This window comes from Arachis stenosperma, chromosome 9, assembly GCF_014773155.1.
Source record: "Arachis stenosperma cultivar V10309 chromosome 9, arast.V10309.gnm1.PFL2, whole genome shotgun sequence".
NCBI classification, from domain to species: Eukaryota; Viridiplantae; Streptophyta; class Magnoliopsida; order Fabales; family Fabaceae; genus Arachis; species Arachis stenosperma.
In genome coordinates, this window is record NC_080385.1 from 12,715,527 (window position 1) to 12,738,025 (window position 22,499).

Genomic DNA, 22,499 nt, shown 5'->3' on the forward strand with positions numbered 1-22,499 from the left:
CCGAAGGCATTACTTTATAGCAGTAGGTTCCGTCTGGGGTGATGAATGCTGTTTTTTCTTCGTCTGGTCGGTGCATCGGATCTGGTTGTAGCCGGAGTATGCGTCCATGAAGCTGAGGTACCGGTGTCCGGATGCTGCATCTACTAGTCCGTCGATGTTTGGTAGGGGAAGGCGTCTTTCGGACATGCTTTGTTGAGATCTTGTAATCAACGCACATTCGCCACTTCCCGTTAGTCTTTTTAACTAGTACGACGTTGGCTAGCCAGGTCGTGTAAGGGAGTTCTCGGATGAAGTTGGCTTCGAGCGGGCCTTTACTTGTTTTTGGACCTCGGCGGCTCGGTCTGGTGACATTTTCCGTCTTCTTTGCGCCACGGGTTTGGCTAGGGGGTCTACTGCCAGATGGTGAGACATTAGATCGGGACTTATTCCCGGCATGTCGGCTGGTGTGAATGCGAATAGGTCTCTGTTTTGTTTCAAAAGTTGAGAGAGTTCTTCTTTGAGGTCGTGTGGGAGGTTTCTGTTGATGAACGTGTATTCATCTTTGGTTGGCCCTATTTGTAGTTTCCATGTCCCCTTCTGGTTCCGGTCTAGGTTGGCCGTCAAGCCGTGCGTCTAGGTCGGCAAGGAATATTCCGGCCGCGTCCCGGGATTTTTTCCTTAAAGCTAAGCTATTGTTGTCGCATTCGGCTGCAACTTCTCGGTCTCCGTGAATGGTTCCGATGGTGCCGTCATCGGCTTTGAATTTCATGAGGAGGTATTTGGTGAAGATGACTGCCGAGAAGTCGTTAATTGTTTTTCTCCCGAGAATGACGCTATAGGCTGTGGAGTCTTTAGGACGACGAATTCGGATAGGATCGTCTTTCTCTGATTGCTTGTTCCTATGGTGATGGGAGGGTGATCGAGCCGTCTGGTTTGAGGAAGTTATCTCCGAGGCCCGTGACGCCGTGGCGATGCGTTTGGAGGTTGTCGTTGCGGAGCCCGAGTTTGTCGAAGGCTCCTCGGAAGAGGATATTGGAGTCGGCACCCGTGTCCACGAGTATTCTTCTTACTAGTCCTGTTCCGATTCGGGCTGATATGACGAAGGGGGCATCTCCTGCCGAGGTGCCGTGCTGGCAGTCCTCGGGTAAGAAGGTTATCGTGCTGTCGGCAATGGTTACTGGGTCGTGGTTTTTGACGGCCATTATCTTGAGGTCTTTTTTCATTGTTAGTTTTGATTTATTTGGTACGTCTTTGCCCGTGATGACGTTCACTATGATGGTCGGATCTTCTTCGGTGTTTCCCTGGGTGGTTTTTGGGTTCTTGGGTTGCGTCCTTCTCTTTCTGGTGATTTGTCTCTGTCGGCGCGCCTTGGTTCTCTGATGATTTTGACGAACTCGGGGAGTTTGCCGTCTCGTATAGCTTGCTCAAGAGCGTCTTTGAGATCGTAACAATCTTGTGTTTTGTGGCCGTATCCGCGGTGATAGTCGCAGTAGAGGGTTTGTTTCCTCCTGTCCTTTCCTTGAGTGGTCGGCTCTGGGGATGATGCCTCGGTCTGCTATTTGGTGGTATACCTCAGTAATTGATGTTGTTAGGGGAGTGTAGTTGGAAAATTTTCCTATTCTTGGTGGTCTGTGGGTCGGTTTAAGGTGGTCTCGTTGGTTCTCTTGGTGGTGCGTTATGACGGTGAGTCGGGTTGCCGTGTTGGGTGGCGGCGTGCTGCCGTTTTTGGCGGCGACGACCTGGCTGACTTCCTCGTCGTTGATGTAATCTTTGGCGACGTTCTGGATTTCGTGCATGGTCCACACTGGTTTGGTGGTGAGATGTTTGCGAAAGTCTTCATTCATGAGTCCGTTAGTTAGGCAGAGGCTGGCAACGGAGTCCGTGAGTCCGTCGACCGTTAGGCATTCGTCGTTGAAGCGGTCGAGGTATTTTCTTGTGGATTCTTCTTGCCTTTGTGTGACCCCTAACAGGCTGATAGGGTGTTTGGCTTTGGTGATTCGGGTTGTGAACTGGGCCATGAATTTTCTTGTGATGTCGTGGAAGCTAGTTATGGATCCGTTTGGGAGGGCGTTGAACCATTTGATCGCTGGCCCGGCCAGGGTTACTGGGAAGGCTCTGCATCGGACTGCGTCGGATGCTCCTTCTAAGTTCATTCTGGCCTCGAAGGCCGTTAGGTGCTCTTGAGGGTCTTTGGTTCCGTCGTACTCATGTCGGTGGGTTTGTCGAAACCTTTGGGGTTTTGCTCTTAAGATTCCTTCCGTGAAGGGCGTAGCTCCCATTATAGTATGGTCGCTTCTCGTGCGCTTGGTGCTTCGGTATCTCCGGTCTTCGTCTGAATCATGCTGACGGTTTACATCCCGAGAATCGCTGCGATGGTGTTTCTGTCGTATCGTCGTTCGGCGACTTCTCGCGTCGGCGGTTGCGTGAGGTGCTGCGACCATCTCTCCTATTGTGCTGCCGGATTGGCGACCTTCCGTGGGATCTTGACCTGGAAGTTGCCTGGCTTCCATGCTCGTTATTGTGTTTTTTCCCGGTCGCTTAGCTTGCCTTCAAGTTCTTGGACTCGGAGACAGATCCTGGATGATTTGTGCCGCTTTGTCCCTGGCTTTCTCGGGATGTTGTGGGTCCGTCGTGACGTCCTCGTTTGCGTGGTGGACGGTGCTTGCTATTTTTGCTTGGTTTGTCTCTTCATGGTGTTCTGAGATCGGACGTCGCGGTTGGGAGTCGTCCTGGCTTGATGGGTTATCCTCCAGGATGCCCTCCATCCGGTCTGATTATCGCAGGTCCCCACAGACGGCGCCAATGTACAGAATGCTTCTGATACGGGTTGAGAGGAGGATCGGGAACCTGTGGGTCGGATCGGATGTCGGACGGCCCTGATGGAGCGGAGGGGAGGTACCTGCAAAGACACTCCGACGCTCAAGTCAGAATAGATCTAAGAGGTATAAGGTGTGTGGGATGAATGAATACCTGGAGGGACCTGGGTCCTCTTATTTATAGGTGATGGTGATAATCTTATCTTATCTTATTTGTTTAAGATAAGGGAGATGTTTGAATTCGAAAGTTAGTTAGAAGATCTAGAGGGCCGATTCGGGGCCTTCTAGAAAGACGAGATGGTGTTGACCCGATAAGCCGGGTTCGGGTTTTGGTCATGGGTCCGGGGTCCGTGGGCCGGATCCGTAACAATAATTTAAAAAAAAATATAAGATAACTATTATAGACATAATATTATAGAGATTAGACTCCTTAATTAAGTTATTGTAATTTTGAAGAGGATAAGTCACCAGGGAAAAAAAATGAAGATAGAGCATAAATTGGCTCTAAAAGCATCCTACAAGAAATTTGAAGAGGACCTCTTATTAATGTTAAAATTTAGATGAAAAGCATCTATTTTAATGGGGCTTACGATAAAGGATTCTCTTTTTTCATTTTTTTTTTGTTTTTGTTGTTGAGGTCTTTCATAGGATGATAGGAGAAGCAGTAAGACATGAAATGATCTCTCTTTTATTGGTTAAAAAAGACAATATTGAGTTGTTTCACTTACAATTTACAGATGACACAATACTTTTTTCTTCCTGAAAGAGGAAACTATTTGCAATTATAAGCGGCTTCTACGATGTTTTGAGATGATGTCTGGCTTGAGTATTAACTTTGATAAATCTAGCTTGATTCTGATTAATTGCGAGCGAGAGTGGTCACAAAGGATGTGTATATTGTTGGGGTGTAAGAAAGCAACGTTGCCAGTCAAATATCTTGGTATTTCTTTGGGAGCGAATCCGAAATTGGTCAAGACATGAAAACCTATTATAGACAAAGTAGAAGAGAAACTTAATCTGTGGAAAGCCAAAATGATTAATAAAGCTGGTAAGCTGGTACTCATCAAATCTGTACTTAATAGTCTTCCGGTTTACTATCTTAGCTTATATAAGATGCCCAGAGTAGTAGCAGATAAGTTGATATCTTTGCAAAGGAGGTTCTTGTGGAGTAATGAGTACGGAAGGGATGGGGTACCTTTGGTAAGGTGGGATATTGTACAAGCTCCAAAACGCTTCGGGGGTTTGGGCGTGGGCGATGCAGTGCTCTGGAATACGACATTGTTGTTCAAGTGGTGGTGGCGGTTTTCAAAGGAGAATTGCCCATTATGGAAAAAAAATTGTGTGCTCCTGCAATGACTTGAAACCAAGTGTCCTTCTTTCTTGTCAGCCGATTCCTAATACAAAGGGTCTGTGGAGGGACATTTGTCAATTGTAGATAAGAGAAGAGCAAGCGAGAGATAAGATGGTTAGAGGGTTATCATTAAAATTAGGAGATGGTAGAAGAATTCGTTTCTGGGAAGATAAGTGGCTACCATGTGGTGTGTTGCAGGATGTATTTCCAAGACTTTTCTTGGTTTCAAATCAAGTCGGATCTGTTATAGGGGACTGTGGGTTCTGGGATGGGTTGGAGTGGATATGGAACTTTCATTGGAGAAGGGTACTATTCTAATGGGAGTTAGAATTAGTTAACCAACTTCATAGAGTTCTACAATCTGTCAGGTTAACAAGTGAGAGGGAGGACATAATAGTATGGAAATTTGATAGATCAGGAGTTTACTTTACTAACTCATTTGTGCAGCCTTTGCAGGCTGAGACTCTCTCGGAGGACATTACGAGTTATAGTTTCACTAGATCTATATGGAGATGACTAGTACCACCAAGAGTTGAGCTATTCACCTGGTTTGTGTTAGTTGGTAGGGTCAATACTAAGGAAAGATTGATTAGATTAGGCATTATTGATCACAGGGATATGACTTGTATTTTATGTAAAAGAGAAATTGAGAATGATTTTCACTTATTCATTGGTTGTGAGTTCACGTGGCAGGTGTGGTGTGCTTGGATATACGCCTATAATAAATTTTGGTCTATTCCAGGAACCATTAAGCAACACTTTGAGAGTTGGACAGGAGCTCCTGTAAGAAAAGTCGAACGTAACAGGTGGCTGATTGGTTTTTTTGCTATTATTTGGAATACGTAGTTGGAAAGAAATGCCAAGATTTTCAAGAATCAAGAAACATGCGTTGCGGAAGTTATTACCAAGTCGATTAGGAGTTACAAAGAGTGGGTTGGCTTTGTTCAATCTAATTGTTGATAGCAATGCCGGAGATAAATTCAGTTTTTTTGTTTAGTGTTTGTATTGTAACTCTGGACTTTCTAAATGCTCCACCTTACTGTGTTGAGCTTCTTATTTTAAAAAAAAAAAGAAAAGCATCCATTTTTTAAATTTAAAAAATATAAGGAGAAAAAATATCTTAAGGATTATATTCTATTATTCTTAAATATAAACACCAATTTTAAAAGTATAGAGCAAATTAGAAAGTGAAACCTTTCTGTTAAAGAAATTATAATCTTTGGGGTCGAAATTGAAAACAAGCAAGCTATTTATTGGTTTTAATTAAACAGAAAGGTGTAGGGTGAATAAAAATAGAAATAAACATACACAAAAGTATGGGCACAATTTGTACTTCTAATTATTCTCTTTTCTTCCCTTTTTCTTTTTTATATTGTTGGGGTGAAATTTTCTCTAATTATTTGAGAAAGCATAATAGAATGGATTTTGAAGTGTCAGGATTAAATTAAAAACCATATTACATAAAAAAATTACTTATTTTCGAATTGATAATTTGTGTGCTTAATTAAATTACATATTTGAATTCATTAAATAAAAGTTTCGTTTGTGAACTGCTATCGTGTTCCACGTTGGGGACTTTGGTGTTCGAGTGACGTAAGCACGGGTGACATAATTAACTTCTTCTTTAATTTTTTTTTATGATAAATTACGCGGCCAAGACCTGAAGTAAAAAAAAAAAAAAAAAAAAAAACTATTGCATTACCACTCTGCAGAATTTAATACTGCTTACATCAGCAAAAAGATAATAAAACAAACATGGAAGTGGCTGCTTCCAAAACTTAATTTTCGGTTCATGTTTATATCCGAGTTTAACAAGCCAAAAATTTATCTTTATGTAGATGTGTCTAACTTTAATACCTTCTATGTTCGTCAAGAGTTCCTTAATAGAATGAATGAAGGAAGAGCTACAATAAATCTTTGGTGACATCTTTTGATATTATTCTAAAATATAAAATTATTTTTAATTTATCATTGAACTGTTTTTAGTGTAGAACGAGATATTAAAAAAAAAAAACAGCCATCATTGTATGTTTTAAAATAATTTGTTTTCTCTTGACCGGCTGTAATAATAGAATCGAAAATATTTGATAATAAAAAAATAAAAAATAATTAAAATTTATTTTATTTAATTTTTATTAATTATTATAACAACCAAAAAGAATTTTTTTTTACCTTGTCTGGATGACATAAACAGTCGCAGAGAAGAGAAAATTCACTCTGAATCCCACGTAAAAAAATTTATGCTCAGTAGAATTAAAAAAAAATCTTGGAAAAAGAATGTTGAAACGAGAAATTATCTGTTTGTCCTTAGCTTATATATTTATATAAACAAGTTATAAATGTAATTTTATATATTTTTAATTTTTCTTCTTTTCAATTTTCCTCTTCTTTTTTGTTGATCAAAGCACATAATATATATATATATATATATACTTTTCTTCTTATTTTCTGTTCTCTACTTCTCTCTATTTTCTTTCTTTGCTTTTTCTTTCTTTTTATCTTCTTTCCGCAGCCAAACAAAGCATAAATGGAAAGGCCCTGAATTTACAGTCAAAATTCTTGAACTATGTACAATTGTCACGTGAGGACCCATGAATAGCCTATATCCGTGCTTACATTTTTTCCCCAAGACAAAAGTAGTTTTTAGATTTTCTTAATAAATAATAAAAATGAAAAAGTTAATTAAGTAGGACCGAGCAACGGCAGAATTTCCTGCGCTTTAAGAGGGGTAAAACTTGAAAGTTGAAACATTGTCGCCTTGAGTATCTACTTTATCATCATCATCATCATCATGGGTTAGATTGTGATAGGTCATTGGTGACCTAACATGCGTATATATATTTTTGTACAAAAAATGAAATCTCTCAATTTTTTATTTTTCATAATTGAAAATATTAAATACGATTTTACCATATATAATTTTAAGTGAGACTAGAAGAGGCTCAAGAATTTTATTATAGAAAAAAATGTGGTGTTTTAGTTGGAAATGGAGATAAGAAGCGTATTACACATTGGTAGACATGTCAGATGACAGATCTAACACACAAGGAGCGTGGAGGACACGTGGCGAGGACTAGTTGGCTGAAGCTAGCAGTCTGTGGAGGGTATGCTGAATCAGCACGCACGGGATGTGCTGACACATGGTGAGACCTAGTTGGTTGAACCAGGCAGCACGTGAGGGCGTGCTGAATCAGAACGCAGGGAGCATGATGACACGTGGCGACGCCTGGTTGGTTGAAGCTAGCAGCACGTGGGAGACGTGTTAAATGCTCACCTCTATATAAGACAAAGTTCGATACCATTTTCATTCCGAAGAAGTGTATGCTTTGAGTGTTGGTAGTGTAATGGAGGGTATCGCAAATTTGGTAGTGTATTGCAACGGTGAAATAATATGGAATACTTATGAGGGAGTGAGGTTTGTGTACTAGAATCCGTTTTCATTTGTGGTTCCATGCACCATGACGCTAATGGAGCTTCAGAACGGTCTTTGTCAAAGTTATCAGTTGAAGCTTATGCAATTTGCTGCTCTCAGGCTCTTCTTGAATCCTTTTACACTTCCCAGTTCCCACTAGTCACCAGCATCGAAGCCTTTTTCCCAGTTCCCAGCGAGCACCGACGCAGTAGGCAGCAGCGTTCTTCCCAGCAGCGCCCAGCGACGCCAGCGAGCACCAACCCAAGAACGTTCTTCCTAGCAGCGCAGTTCCCACCGAGCCACCCAACACAGCACCAGCCAGCAGCCTTCTTCCCGCCAATTCAACTGAGATATAGAGTCTGAGCCTCCGAGTTAGGTATGTAATTAAGTAATTTAACTAATTTATGTTCAATAAATCAATAATCATTGATGGATTGCTGCTGGTTATTGACTTGTTTATTTCATTGTTGCTGCCTTGCTAGTTGTTCTGTTGAATTATTGAAACTGCTTCTGGTTTGTTTTGTTTTGCTATTCTATTGAATTACTGAATTACTTTTGAGTTTTGAAGTGATTTAGTATGATTTATCAAGTGTTGGAGGTTTTGAATCTTGATAGGGTTAGATTGAAATCAGTATGGTAAGATAAATTTAAATAATGAGAAAATGGAAGCAGATTTGAAGTATTAGATTACCTCATATTATATTATTGTTGAATTACTTTTGTTGAATTACTTTATTGTTGGTATTGTTGCTGGTTGGTTAATAATTTTGTAAATTGCTTAATTTTGTAAACATGATCTTGATTTTGTAAATAAGATCTTGATTTTGTATATTGCTTGTAAATTGATTTTGTTGTTTAATGTATTTGTTTAGTAAGTTGATGTCAGTTCAAGTGAGAATATGGGTGACATCAGATTGATTATTTCAATTATGTATTTGTGTTGTTCGATTTCAATATATAAGACTTTGTGAAATAGTATGGTAGTATTTTTTTTTTGAATTGATTGAAAAAACCGAACAAACCGAAACAAACTAAACCGATTTTAATTAGTTTGGTTTGATTCGAATGGCCTCAACAAAAAAAAATGAATCAAACCGAACTACAATTTAATTAGACGATCGGATCGAATGTTTTTCAAAAATTGAACCAAATCGCACTGCGAATATTCCTAAATGCATGCATGGTTGTCCGCTTTCCTTGTTTTTGTTCTCAGTCCCACCCAACAAGATACGACTTAGCCAAAAAAACGTTAACAAGCCTTATTTTATTAGTCAAGCCGAGCTTTGGGTATATATATAACAAAAAAAATTCATAATAAGTTATATTTGATTCAAAATTTAATAAGAATCTTTAATAATTATTTAAAGTTTTATGCAAAAAATTGAACTAAAATTTGGCCTTTATGTTTTTTACATTTTAAAAATATTTTTGGTTATTAAAAAATTACAAAAAATATTCACTTATCGTAAAATTGTCAAATTTTATAGATAAAAAATTTTATTTTTTTAATTATATTTATTAAAAATTATATCAAAATTTAATCTCTAGTTTTTTTTTAAATATATATTAACGTTTGAAATTTCTATCACGTTTTTAGAATATTTTAAAGATATTTTTACTATTGATAAATTTAAAAAGAATTTTTGTCAGAATTTAAATTTAAAATTTCACTTTTAAAATTATTTTTAAAAATATATATTTAACGATTTAATATTTTTATCATATTTTAGAATAAAATTTAAACAAATATTTAGTCGTAAAAAGAATTTAATCACTCTTAAATTTATAATTTTTACCATATATATCCATCCTCTGCTATCTTCATCATATCTATACTTTAGAAAAACTTTAAAGTGTACTAATATATATACTAATATCTTAATAATTTTTAATTGTTAATCTTTTATATATATATATATATAGTGACGGATCCAAAAAATTTTAGGAGTGGAAGCAAAAATACATATATATTAAATAAATTTTGTTAAATATTATTAATTATACGGAGATATAAAAATTAGAAAGAGTTAGGAAATACTTTTATTCTTAAAATATTATTCATTATATATAATTTATAAAAAAATATTTTTTTATTTCTAAAACTTAAAATTAAAATATTTTTATTAAACTATAGATAACTTATTATTCTAACTAATTTTTTTTATACACATTTAATAAAAAAAGACTGAATTAAGTCAATTAACTGGCATATTAACGCTTAATGATACATTAGTATTTATAATTTGAAATTAAAATTATATATAAATACTAGAAAAATTAAATCTTTATATAAAAAGTATGTTTATATAAAATAATAGAAACATAATTTATAATTTTTTTATTTCTTTTTAAAATAATTAAATTTGTTATATATTTTTTAATTTAATTTTGATATAATGTTAGATGAAAGATTTTATACATCTGTTTAGTTATATATTGTAATTAAAATATTTTTATCATTATTTTTAAAAATAAAAAATATTTTAAATTGGTAAATTAATCAGTTTATTTTAAAATTTTATATGCAACATAGGTACATATAATAGAACAAAGATAAAAAAAATAAGTATAAGGATGAATAGATCGAGAATAAATAAAATATAAAGTCACGAAAAAATAAAATATTAAATTAATACCTAAACTATAATTGTTTGAATTAAAAATTATAATTAAAAATATAAAAAAGAGAAATAATAAAACTGAAAGATATATAGAATCATGGGAGAGTTATATAAAAAATTGGAGAATTTAAAATTTAGTTTTTGATGAAAAAAGATACCACTAATAAGGAATAGAAAAAGAAGGTTGAAATATAAAAATAAGAAAAGGGTTTAAGAGAATAAAGGAGTAACGGTACAATAATTAAATTTGATTAGGTTAAATAATAATCAAAATGATAGAAAAATAAAAAAATAAATTTAAAACTTTAGCTAATTGAATTTATTTTATTTGTAGTGGGGTCATTTAAAATTTAAAATGAGGACATATTATATATAACTATATTTTTAAAACAAAAATTAATAACACCGTAGAGCCAAGTGCCCCCTAATTACTGTGCTTGGGTCCGTCCCTATATATATATATATATATATAGTTTGTGTAACATTCTTAGAACAATTGATGAAGAACTTTTTTGTTTTGGTATGTAATAATGATAAAGAAGAATTGTATTAGTAAATTATTAATTAATCACTAGGTTGATCTTATATATTAAGCACTTTGATTTCAGTTATATCTTTAATATTGCATAGTTTTTTTTTTATTTCTCTTATGTTATTTTTTTTATTTTTAGAGTTCACCAAAAATCGAACTTTAAATAAATTTTTTGAGGCATAAAGCTCTCTAATATCATATCATGAAATTATCCATTCCAAAAATTTAAACTGATAGAAAAATATAATATTAATAATTATATTTCTATTAAAATAGACACTGATAAAAAATACATAGACACTGATAAAAAATACAACTTATATTTTATTTTTTATTATTCTTATTAATTTTTTATAATTATATTTTTTATTGTTATATATTTTTAAAAAAATTGAATAAAAAAATAAAAAAATTAATATTTTATATTTTATTCTAATTTATTACTAAATAAAATATAAAAATATTAATATTTATATTTCTATTTTTTATATCTTATTTTTTCTATTTTACTTTTCATAAACAAAGACAGTCTTACATGTAAATCCTGTTAAATTAGTAAGTAATTAGTCGATAAATTAATTTTTAATAAAAAAGATTAGAAATACAAATATTATATTAAATTAGAATAGAGCTCATCGAAACGAGAATTTTGACACTAATTTCGAAAAAATCGGTCTAAAATTGGATCGAGCAGACTGAACCAGTTGAACCGGGCCCAAACTAGACCAACCGGACCAACCTATTAAATGAATCCAAGCCTTTCTTCTCCCTCATTTCAGAGGAAACGAAGCTGAAGCACTCACAAGAGAGAAGAGAAAGAAAAGTTTCCCGAACCCTTACGGTAAATTCAAGTTGCCGTAACTCTTCCGTCCGAGTTTCGATCGCCGCACCGTTTGCGGCCACGCGTTTACCGCGTCGAGCTCTACGTTTCTACCGAAACAATTTCATAGGAAAGTTATTAAATACTCCCAGCCACTCCTTTCCCACAATTCTTGAAAGTATGGTACGGGTATTGAATTTCTTTACTTTTTGATGTTTTAGGATCCAATTAGTTTGAGGAAAACGTTCACTCTTACTTTTGTGAAATTTGGGTAAGGTGAGAAAACTATAATTTCATTTTAATTTCACTGAATTTTAGCTTTGAGTATTAAATTGGCATATATGTGTTATAAATGTGTATTAGGTTGTGAATAAATAATTAGAGCTTGGAATTGTGAATATTGGAACTTGGAGGAAGCTGAGCCTAGTGCTTACTGAATTTTGAAAGGGCTGTGTTTGTTTTAAATAAGTTACCTTGATCACTACGAGGAAATCGGCCAAGGTATGGTTTAAGTGTTTTGCATTTAATATATAATGTTCTGTGAAAACTTAGACTAGATGACCATAGAATAAGCTGGAATGTAGGTGTATGTTTAATGTTTAGTAATTTGATTGATAGATATGTTTGGTTTAGTTTGGTGATTTGATTATGTGGTGGAGATTGTTACTATATGGATGATAGAAGGATCCATGGTTGAATTATTGATTATATGATTACAGGTATATTGAAGAAAAGTTTGATGGATTTGTTAAAATATGAAATTGTGTAATATTATTGAATGGTGGTTGATGAAATGATGTAGAGTTTATTGAGTATTGTTGTTGGCATTTTGAGTTGATATTGATAGGTTGGAAATGTATGGAATGGAAATATTGAATGAAAATAAGGTTTTGAGGAATTTGCAAAACTTTGGTTTTGGGCCAAACTTCGGCGGGTTATAACTTGGCTTCCGAAATTCCAAATTAATTTCAACTTATTTTTAAATGAAAATTGGATTCGTGAAATTTGTGCCGTTCGAAGAACGGAAGAAAAACGATTTAAAATGATTGACTTATGCCCATTGGAAGTTTTGGTGTTAAATTTGTGAATTCTACAGCTGAATACTTCATGATATGCAGCTTCTAGTTGATCCTTTTTTTTTGAAGAACGTACGTTCACGCGTACGCGTGGCATGGGATTTTCGCGATGCGTATGCGACTGATGCCATGCGCACGCGTAAGGGGTAGTAATCATGTCCACGCGCACGCGTGATCCACGCGCACGCATGACATGAAGTTTTGACCCACGCGTACACATGACAAGGGACGCGCGCGCGAACTGCACTTTACATCCCACGTACGCGTGGCCCATATTTAAGCAAATATAGTTTTCAACGTTTTAAACTGTAGTTCAAACTCTAAACCTCTTTTTATTCCTTTAGTCATGAATAATAGTATTACACCTGATAATCAGAAGAAGTAAGAAATGGGGATGATTGGAGGTGAAGTAAAGTTGAAAAGTGATGAATTGATATGAAATGTTACGGATGATCATGTATGATACTTTGACTTAATAATCAAAGGAATGATCATGTATGAAAGTGGCTTGAATGATTAAATGATCTGAGATACGAGATTTCCTAGATAAGGTGTCGTGGCTTGCCACCACGTGTACCATGTTAAAAACTCGATACTCTGTTCCTTACGACGTAAGGGTGACCGGGGCACTTATAAATTCTTGGGAATGTTAACCCCCATCAAGCAATATTGATTATTTGAGAAAAAACTATGCATAGACTCTTGGTGATGCACGTCGAGGGACAGTCTAAGGTTTTCGGACTTGTCGGGTGGCTGGATAACCGACAGATGACCTCATTAGCATAGGACAGGCATACATCATATGCTTCTATGAATTACTTGTTGTGCATTAATTGAGTGTGCCTAAGTGTACTTGGACATGCTAAATGTATATTGTTACCTGTAGTTATTTGTACCCTTCTTGTGCTTGCTTTTATCTGTATTTGTCTGCTGGCATTCCCAAGACCTTATATTGTGTGGCACCTTTGCCATACTGAGAACCTCCGGTCTCATTCCATACTATGTTGTTATTTTTTTCAGATCTCAGGTCGAAAGATATCTCGTTAGGCATCTGGACATCTGAAGCGAAGTGGTTACTGTGTTATTTGTTGTACAGTGATGTATGTATATAATATATATATAATATATATATTATATATATATATATACACACACACACACACACACACACACATGTAAATATTCTCTGGTTAGTCTCGTTTTGCAGGCTAAGTTAGGAGCTTGTTATTTTGTATCTTTGTCACTCTATTCCTACTTTTATAATCTTATGTTTGATAGTTATAGTTTTCTTAGCATGCAAGTTAACTCGTTTCTTGAGCGTTGCGCTTTTATTTCGCAATTTATTTCTTCTATTCTTCAAACTCCGAGTATTACAATCTTTCTGCTATAGATATACATTTTATTTTAAAGGTCGTAATACCACACCACTTTTATTTTACGACTTAAGCATAAAACTCTGTATGGTAAGGTGTTACATTATATACTCAAATTTTGTGGTTCAATACAATAATTGTAGTAATATAATTTATTAGTTCCATCATGACGTGAGTAATTTACTTTATGATTCTCGATGAAATGTAATATTTTAGGGGAGTTCTTGGTGACTAAGGTAGTAGTGACCAAGATGGCCAAAGATTGACCTACAAATAAGATGTTGACATGTGGAATGGTTGATTATAACAAGAATCATTTTAAAGATATGCTTTTGTGAATTACATTAATGTAAGCGAGTCATAATTTTCACAAATTTTTAAAAAAAATTTCAAACAATTTTTGTGGGCCTTTGACAATATAGACAAAAAAATGGAAAAAACTAAATTATAAAAAAAATATAAATACATAAAAAAAAAGAGATAAACAAAAACGCTGTTCAATTAATAAAAATGAGAAATCAAGTTAAAAAAAAAATAAAAAATAACAAACTACGACATAAATTTAAAGTTTATTAAAATTTTTTATTGTTTTTAGTTATTTTAAATTTTCATAATTGAATTCTAAACCAACAAATTGAGTAAAACCTCATTTAATTGCATTATATTTTGATTTTTTTTAAATTTTTTATTATATATCTATTAATAATTATTGATTCTTTCTTTAAATGAATAATATAAAGAACTAAGCTGAAAACTTAAAATCAAAATTTGTCGTATTATGAAATTTTAAGTTTATTTTTTTTCTATTCAAATATTTATATTGATAATTTGGTTTCTATATATATTAGTTATATCTCTTAATTAATTTTTTATAATTAAATTTGTAATTGAGTATATTTTCTTTTTTTAATTTAATTTTTTGATTGATTATTTTTTAAATAAATGTATACGACAAAAATAATCCAAATACTTGCATAAAAATGTGGCCATTGTGTGTACTTGGTTTATTTATTTTTATTAACTGCAGAACTTTTTTATTTTTATACTTGGTTTTTCATTTTTATTACCTGCACAACTTTTTTGTTTATCCTTTTTTTTGGTGTATTTATATTTTTCTTTTTTTCTTATAATTTAGTTTTTCCCATTTTTTTCTACATTGTCGAAGGCCCACAAAATTTTTTTTGAAATTTTTTTTTGAAAATTTGTGAAAATTATGGCTCACTTACATTAATGTAATTCACAAAAGCATATCTTTAAAATAATTCTTATTATAATCAACCATTTCACATGTCAACTTCTTATTTATAGGTTAATCTTGGCCATCTTTAGTCACTATCTTGGTCACCAAAAAAAACACTCCATCTTATTATTGTACTACATCTTTCAAATTATTATAAATTTTTTTAATTCAATACTTTTTTTTTTCTCCATAGCCTTATTAATTAAGTTCTAATATGAACTATGGAGGATTGTTAGGGGTACGCAACAGAAATAATAAAATAATTCATAAATATTTATTTAAATAATATAGATAAAAATAAATGTATAATCAAATGTTGATGTGGTAAAATTTATTCAAATAATAATATAAATTAGATATAAATATCTGATCTGACGATGATCTAGTGTGTGTTTGGATTGTGGTTGGTGAAACTGGAGTTTGAATAAAGTGATTTTATAAAATTGATTTGGGTAGAAGTAAGTTTGTGTCAATGATTTATGTTTGGCAACTTTATACTAAAATTGATCTTGATAAAATAAATATTGTTTGGATAATATTAGTTAAAATCACTTTTAGATAGATATTACTAAAAAGAACATGACATTAAATTATAATGTTATTTTTTTTATATTTTTTATATAGTATATTTTTGTATTTTTAGTACTCTTTTTTTAGTACGCTATAATTTTTTACTATTATTATTATTATGGTTATTTTTTTGTTTAATTTATTTTACCTAATAGGATCAATAAATTATATTATAAAAAGTAATAATAAATAAGTACAAAAACCATTATAAAAATAATAATGTCAAATAAAAAATTAGTAAAAATATAAATAATAAATAATAGAAAAAAAGAGCTCATGTAAGAGAATAATAAGAATTCTATAAATAATACAATAATATGTATAAAGATAAAGTTGGTAAAAAAAATAAAAGTCAAATGTCAATGGTTAAAAGCAGTTACCGCAACGCAGAAGTTAGAAATTCTTGCTTCTTGTAAACGTGGTTTTGTAACCAAAATCACTTCTGCGTTTATAAATAGAAAAATAACCAAAACTAAAAATGGAAGCATTCAAAAAATTGTAACGTGACGTGCTTTTCCTCTTTCAACGTGGTTGTCAAGTACATCCCTAATTGTCAATAAAAAATATTTTCCACCTTTAAATGTATAAAGGTGCTACACATATCCATATTGAATTTGAAATCAATCCCTACTGACAGTATATTGACCAATGAAAGATTAATCTGATTGAGAAACTCTTTACAACACTTTGTACTGAAATTTTCTCTTAAGATTAGAATCACATATTTATGATGCCAATTGTAATTTTCAATTTTTGTTTTCAAATGAATAGAACCATATCTAATTTAAAACAAATTATGTTAGGATTTTATTCAATTTAAATTTTAAATTTGAAACTTGTACAATACCTCATTATTTTAGGGTCTTAGTGTGTAGAAGAAAGATTTCTACATGTGTAAAAGACAGATATCACTTTCTTGATTAAAGTTTTTGCAAAAGACAAGTACTGAAGGAACATTTGTTGCAGGGTTCATGCAGAAGGTAGCCTTATGAATTAGTGCTATAACCATGGTTAATTAATGTTTGGTTTAAGTGTTTAATATAATCAATACAAATTCATATTTGAAAATATATATGTGGGCCGGGCGTTGGCTCTAATATAAATGTTTATCTTACAAAATACTCTAATGACTTTAAGACAAAACTATATAATAATTGATTTTCTATAAAATATTAGAATAAAAATTTTAATCCTATTAACGTTTAAAATTGCATGAATAAAAATATTATTAAATAACTAAAAATATTTAACTAATAATTATTCAATTGTCTTAACTAAATTTTTAATATATAATTTTAATATATAATATATAAACCAAACTTATATATATTATATAAATATTAAATTTGCCTGTTTATATTAAAGACTAATAAGAGATTAATTAATCATTGTTTTAACATTATGTCAAATTTTATATTACTTATAAGTTTTTGCCTAAACTTTACTTAACTTATTTTTTGTAGTAAGTTTTGATTTTATAATATATAAACCAAACTTATATATATTATATAAATATTAAATTTGCCTGTTTATATTAAACTAATAAGAGATTAATTAATCATTGTTTTAACATTATGTCAAATTTTATATTACTTATAAGTTTTTGCCTAAACTTTACTTAACTTATTTTTTGTAGTAAGTTTTGATTTTTTAAAAATTATTTATTCTTATATTTTTTAAATTAAATAATAATTTTAACTATTTTTAGTAAATAGACACTACTTTTTAGACACCATAACATTTATCTAATATTATTTTATGTCAATTTCTGTACAACTATAGAAACTGTCTCCTAAATTGAACATTAAAGATAGCTGCTGCATTATTATTGTTTTACTATTAATATAAAAAATGAATTAATTTATTATTAATTATTTTTAGATTAAAAAATGAAACTCACAAAATAAATGTTACAAATTTAAAAAGATTAAAATATTATTTTATTATTTTACTAATATATTATTTAGAGTATTTTTTTTTATAAAAAATAATCCTAATAGATCCTGCTATATAGTCGTATATTAACAAATTTACGTCCAAAAATAATCTAAGTTAATATAATATAAAGCCACAATTAGAAGTACTATAAAAATAATATATGATATATATATAATTAAAAAATAAATCAATTTACTTATTCTAAATCATAATATGAAAAAATTTTAAGAATTAAAAATCAATTTACTTATTCTAAATCATAATATGAAAAAATTTTAAGAATTAAATTAATATTGTAATTATGGTGTTTTGAGATTGGTCACTATAAAAAAATTAATATAAAATTTCAATTAAATGTTAAAAAAACAGTAAAAAATTAATTTAATAAAAAATTAATCTATTAAAAAGTTAAGTAACAAATAAGATAAAAATAAAAAACAATAATTTGAAAAAAATTTATAAGTAAAAATTATATATTAAAAATTTAGTTAAGACAATTGAATAATTATTAGTTAAGTATTTTTAGTTATTAATAATATTTTTTATTCATGCAATTTTAAACGTTAATAGGATTAATTTTTATTCTAATATTTATAGAAAAATCATAAATTATATTATAGTTTTGTCTTAAAGTCATCAAAGTATTTTTTTAAGATAAACATTTATATTAGACCCAACACATCAAATTAAACCCGGCCCACATATATTTTACAAATATAAAATTTGTATTGATTATATTAAACACTAAAACTAAACATAATTAACCAGGTATAGCACTAATTCATATGGCTACCTTCTGCATGAACTAAACCACTGCAGCAAATATCCCTTCAGAGTACTTCTTTTTTGCAAAACTTTAATCAAGGAAGTCTGGAAGTGACATCTGTCTTCAACATGTAGAAGATCTTTTCTTCTACACACTAGTAAAGTCCTTATTTTAAGTGACGTTTAATATTTTTAATTATCATTATATTATTATTTTTGGTACTAAAAAATTAATATTATTCTATTTAAATTAAGATAATTATTTAATTAAATTGAAATAATAATAACTAAATAATTTTTAACAAAAAGTAAACATCCATTAGTATGTTACCCTCTTACTATAGATTCAATATTAAATGAGTAGTATATATATTAATTGTACAAAATTTATTAATAAAATGACATCTAACAATAATTTAAAACAATATATTTTTAGTAATAAAAAATACAAAAAGAGCAAAGTATGATTTATTCTATATTTCAACTCTTATTTAATCTTTAGAGTATAATATAACAGCCAAATTTATTATTGTCTTATAATAAACTAGTAAATAACTTAATAAACTGATTTATTCCTTCATTCAATTTTCTAATTAAATTATACCCAATTTATTCAACTAGTTCATAAGAATTTGTATGGTTATCTAATTATATTTAACAAAATTAATTCAATCAAATTTGATTAATTAATTTTTTGTGAATTGTATTAATAATTAATTACTTACTATTATTTAAAATTTAAAATCAAACACTATTTAATTTAAACTCAATATAAATATTAAAAATAAATATGAGATCAAAATAGTAATTAAAATTTAAAGTGTTATAATTTGAATTTGGATTTTTGAAAAAAAAACAAATAATTAAACTTGAAGAAAATGAATAGCTAAACAAAAATATTTTTTTAAACAAAAATATATTTTTACATTGAAAAGCTATGTTTAAATTAATACAACGCTAAACTAAACTACTCTTGTTAAAATTATTTCTACAACTATACAAATTTTAGAGCAAATTATCTATATAAAATAAAACTTCTTTTAGAGGAGAGTTATTTTATTTAGATAAATTATCCAAAATTTTACTACTAAAAATTAATATCTGACCGTAATCATGACATGTCTATCTGATTTTCCCTTTTTGTTAAAAGAGAAAAAATTTCATAATTTTAATATTTAATATTATTTTAATTTATTTTAAAAATATTATTTTTAAAAAAATTATTTAAGAAAATTTTTTAGTAAGATCCACTTCATGTGTAGGGCCAAATTTAGAAGAGGGCAAGTAATGGCCTCCACCCCTAAATTTTAAGAAATTATATTTACAGTTTAACTATACATCTAAGTTTTTTTGGTAACAAAATTTAATTAAATTGGTCCAAACTCAACAAAAATCACTTTCATTATACCAACGTGTAAACAGGTGCTTCACTAACGTAAATATATTCTTTTTTGTCTTTGTGTTCCTTCTTCTTCTTTGCGTTATTCCTTTTTTTTCGCATTCTTTCTTCTTTGTCTTCGCATTCCTCCTTCTTCTTCGCATTCTTCCTTCTTCTTCTTCTTCGCATTCCTCCTTCTTTTTCGTCGCGTTCCTTCTTCTACTCCGTGTGTTTTCTCTTAATTGTTGTTCTTTTATTGCTGCTATTGTTGCTGCGCTTTTTCTTTTCTTCCTTAATTTAATTGAGCTTCATATGGATTCAGAAATGAATTCAAATGTATTTTTGTTGATAATTGAGTCTTTTTTATTACTTGTTCAAAACTAAACTAATTTCAGTTCATTTGTGTGTTAATTGAGGTTCATTTGATACTACACTTGTGTGTTAATTGAGATTCATTTGATAATACTGATAAGTATTGATCAAATTTTTTATTCCTTACGTAATTTCGGTTCCTTTGTTAGTTTAATTGAGATTTATTTGGATCCAAAAATAGATTGAATGTGTTTTTGTTTATGATAAAAAAATTTTGACTACTTATTCAAAACTAAACTAATTTCAATTCATTCGTGTGTTAATTGAGATTCACTTGATGCTATTGTTAAAATATTCTATAAAAATACTGCGTCTTTTATATAATTAATAGTTTATAATTTATTTTTAAATTTTTCAAAAATTTTTAAATAATTAATTTTAATTAATAAATATGTGATATTTTTTTAACTAAACACATTATTAATATTTTGTAATTTTATAATATATTATTAATATTGTTATGTTTCTTTTATATAACTATAATACTAAAATAAAATTATAAAAAAAATTATATTTTTAATATATATTAATAAATTTTTTAAAAAATTAATTCAATAATTATAAATTGTGTCTAAACTATTTTTATAAAATAATATATAATTAAAAAATTTATCTAAAATTCAACCCTCTATATTAAAAATTTAAAATTTCTCGATCCGTTTTGGTTGCTGGAAATTCCTCTAAACCAAAAGTTGTGTCTCTCCATCGTCCATCCGATCCCTTGTACAATTGTGGCCAAGGTTTTGGCACGCATTATATATATGTACATTACTTTGTGATAAAATATTTAATATCTAATAATTAGCATTTATTTTTAGATGTTTATATAAATATCGTTCGTGTTTTTCATTAATATTATGATGTTTTGGTATAATACAGTAATATGGGATAAAAAAATCGTGAGTAACAATTTTAAATAAGACAAAAAATTAAAAAAAAATTAACAGAAATCGTGAATTACAATTTTAAATAAGACAAAAAAATAAGAAATTGTTAGTCACGATTTTAATTTTTTAATTTAAAAAAATATGATTTATGAAATCGTGAATAACGATTTCTTTTGTTATGCAAATCGTAAGTAACGATTTGTATTGTACATCACACTTGTGAAATTCATTCATTTTAATTCATACCAACGTAATACATTCTTTTATCTATCATATAAAAAATAAGAAAAAATCTAGAGGATCAGTAATTTTATTGAATTTTGGCCAGCATATAAACAGCAGAAAAATGTGAGCCATTGAATAAAATCTCACACCATCAAATCATCATTAATAACTAATTAATAGTTAACAATCACAAAAATTACTGGCCCTAGTATTGTTCAAAAAATAATTAACTCACATCGTTCCTTTGAGAAAATAATGGACAACGGAATATTCTAGTGCCAATAAATTAAAGCATGTGGCGACGATCTTCAATAGCCGTATACGAAACGCAGCTAGGAGCTACTTTTGGGTTCATCGAGCGGTATACCAAACCAATATTAATTTCCCAATAGCCGTATACCATCTTTGTGAACTCATGCTTCTAGAAAAAACGCTTTGTTAATTGTGAATATGAGATCCACTAGTAATATAAATGCTAGTTTTGTTCAAGATTTTAATTATTATTGATTTGTTTCTTGTATAGAGGGTTTATTAGAAGAATTACAATTCATTATGTTTCACATAAAACAGATCGTCAATTATTGAACGAATAAAATTAAAAATTAAAAAATTTAATTAAAATAAATCAAATATGATAATAAAATAATAATTTTTTGAATAAAATTTTGACCATTTTCTACCAAAAATAAATAAATAAATAATCGGTCAATTGCTAACTTTTTTTTGGATTTTTTTACTAAAACAAATCAATCAGGCGACGTATTCATCCTATTTATTACAGTTGAATCGATCAATTTGGTTTCACTCTCAAAATTATAATTTCACATCTAGAATCACTTAATGAACTGATTGATTCTAAATTAATAATAGAATAATATTACATATTATTTAATTATTTTTGTTCATTAAGTTCAACTAAATTAGTCTAATATAATAAAAATTAGTTAGATTTAGTTCATAAAAAAAATTTAAATAGGTAACATTACTGTTAAATCTTAATAACAATAATTGAACCAGTAGAAAAGTAATAAATTAAGGAAAAGTCTAGGGGGCTAGCAGTTTTATTGAATTTTGGCCAGCATGTAACCAGCAGAGGAAGGTGAGCCATTGGATGAAATTTCACACCAATTTCACACCATCAAAT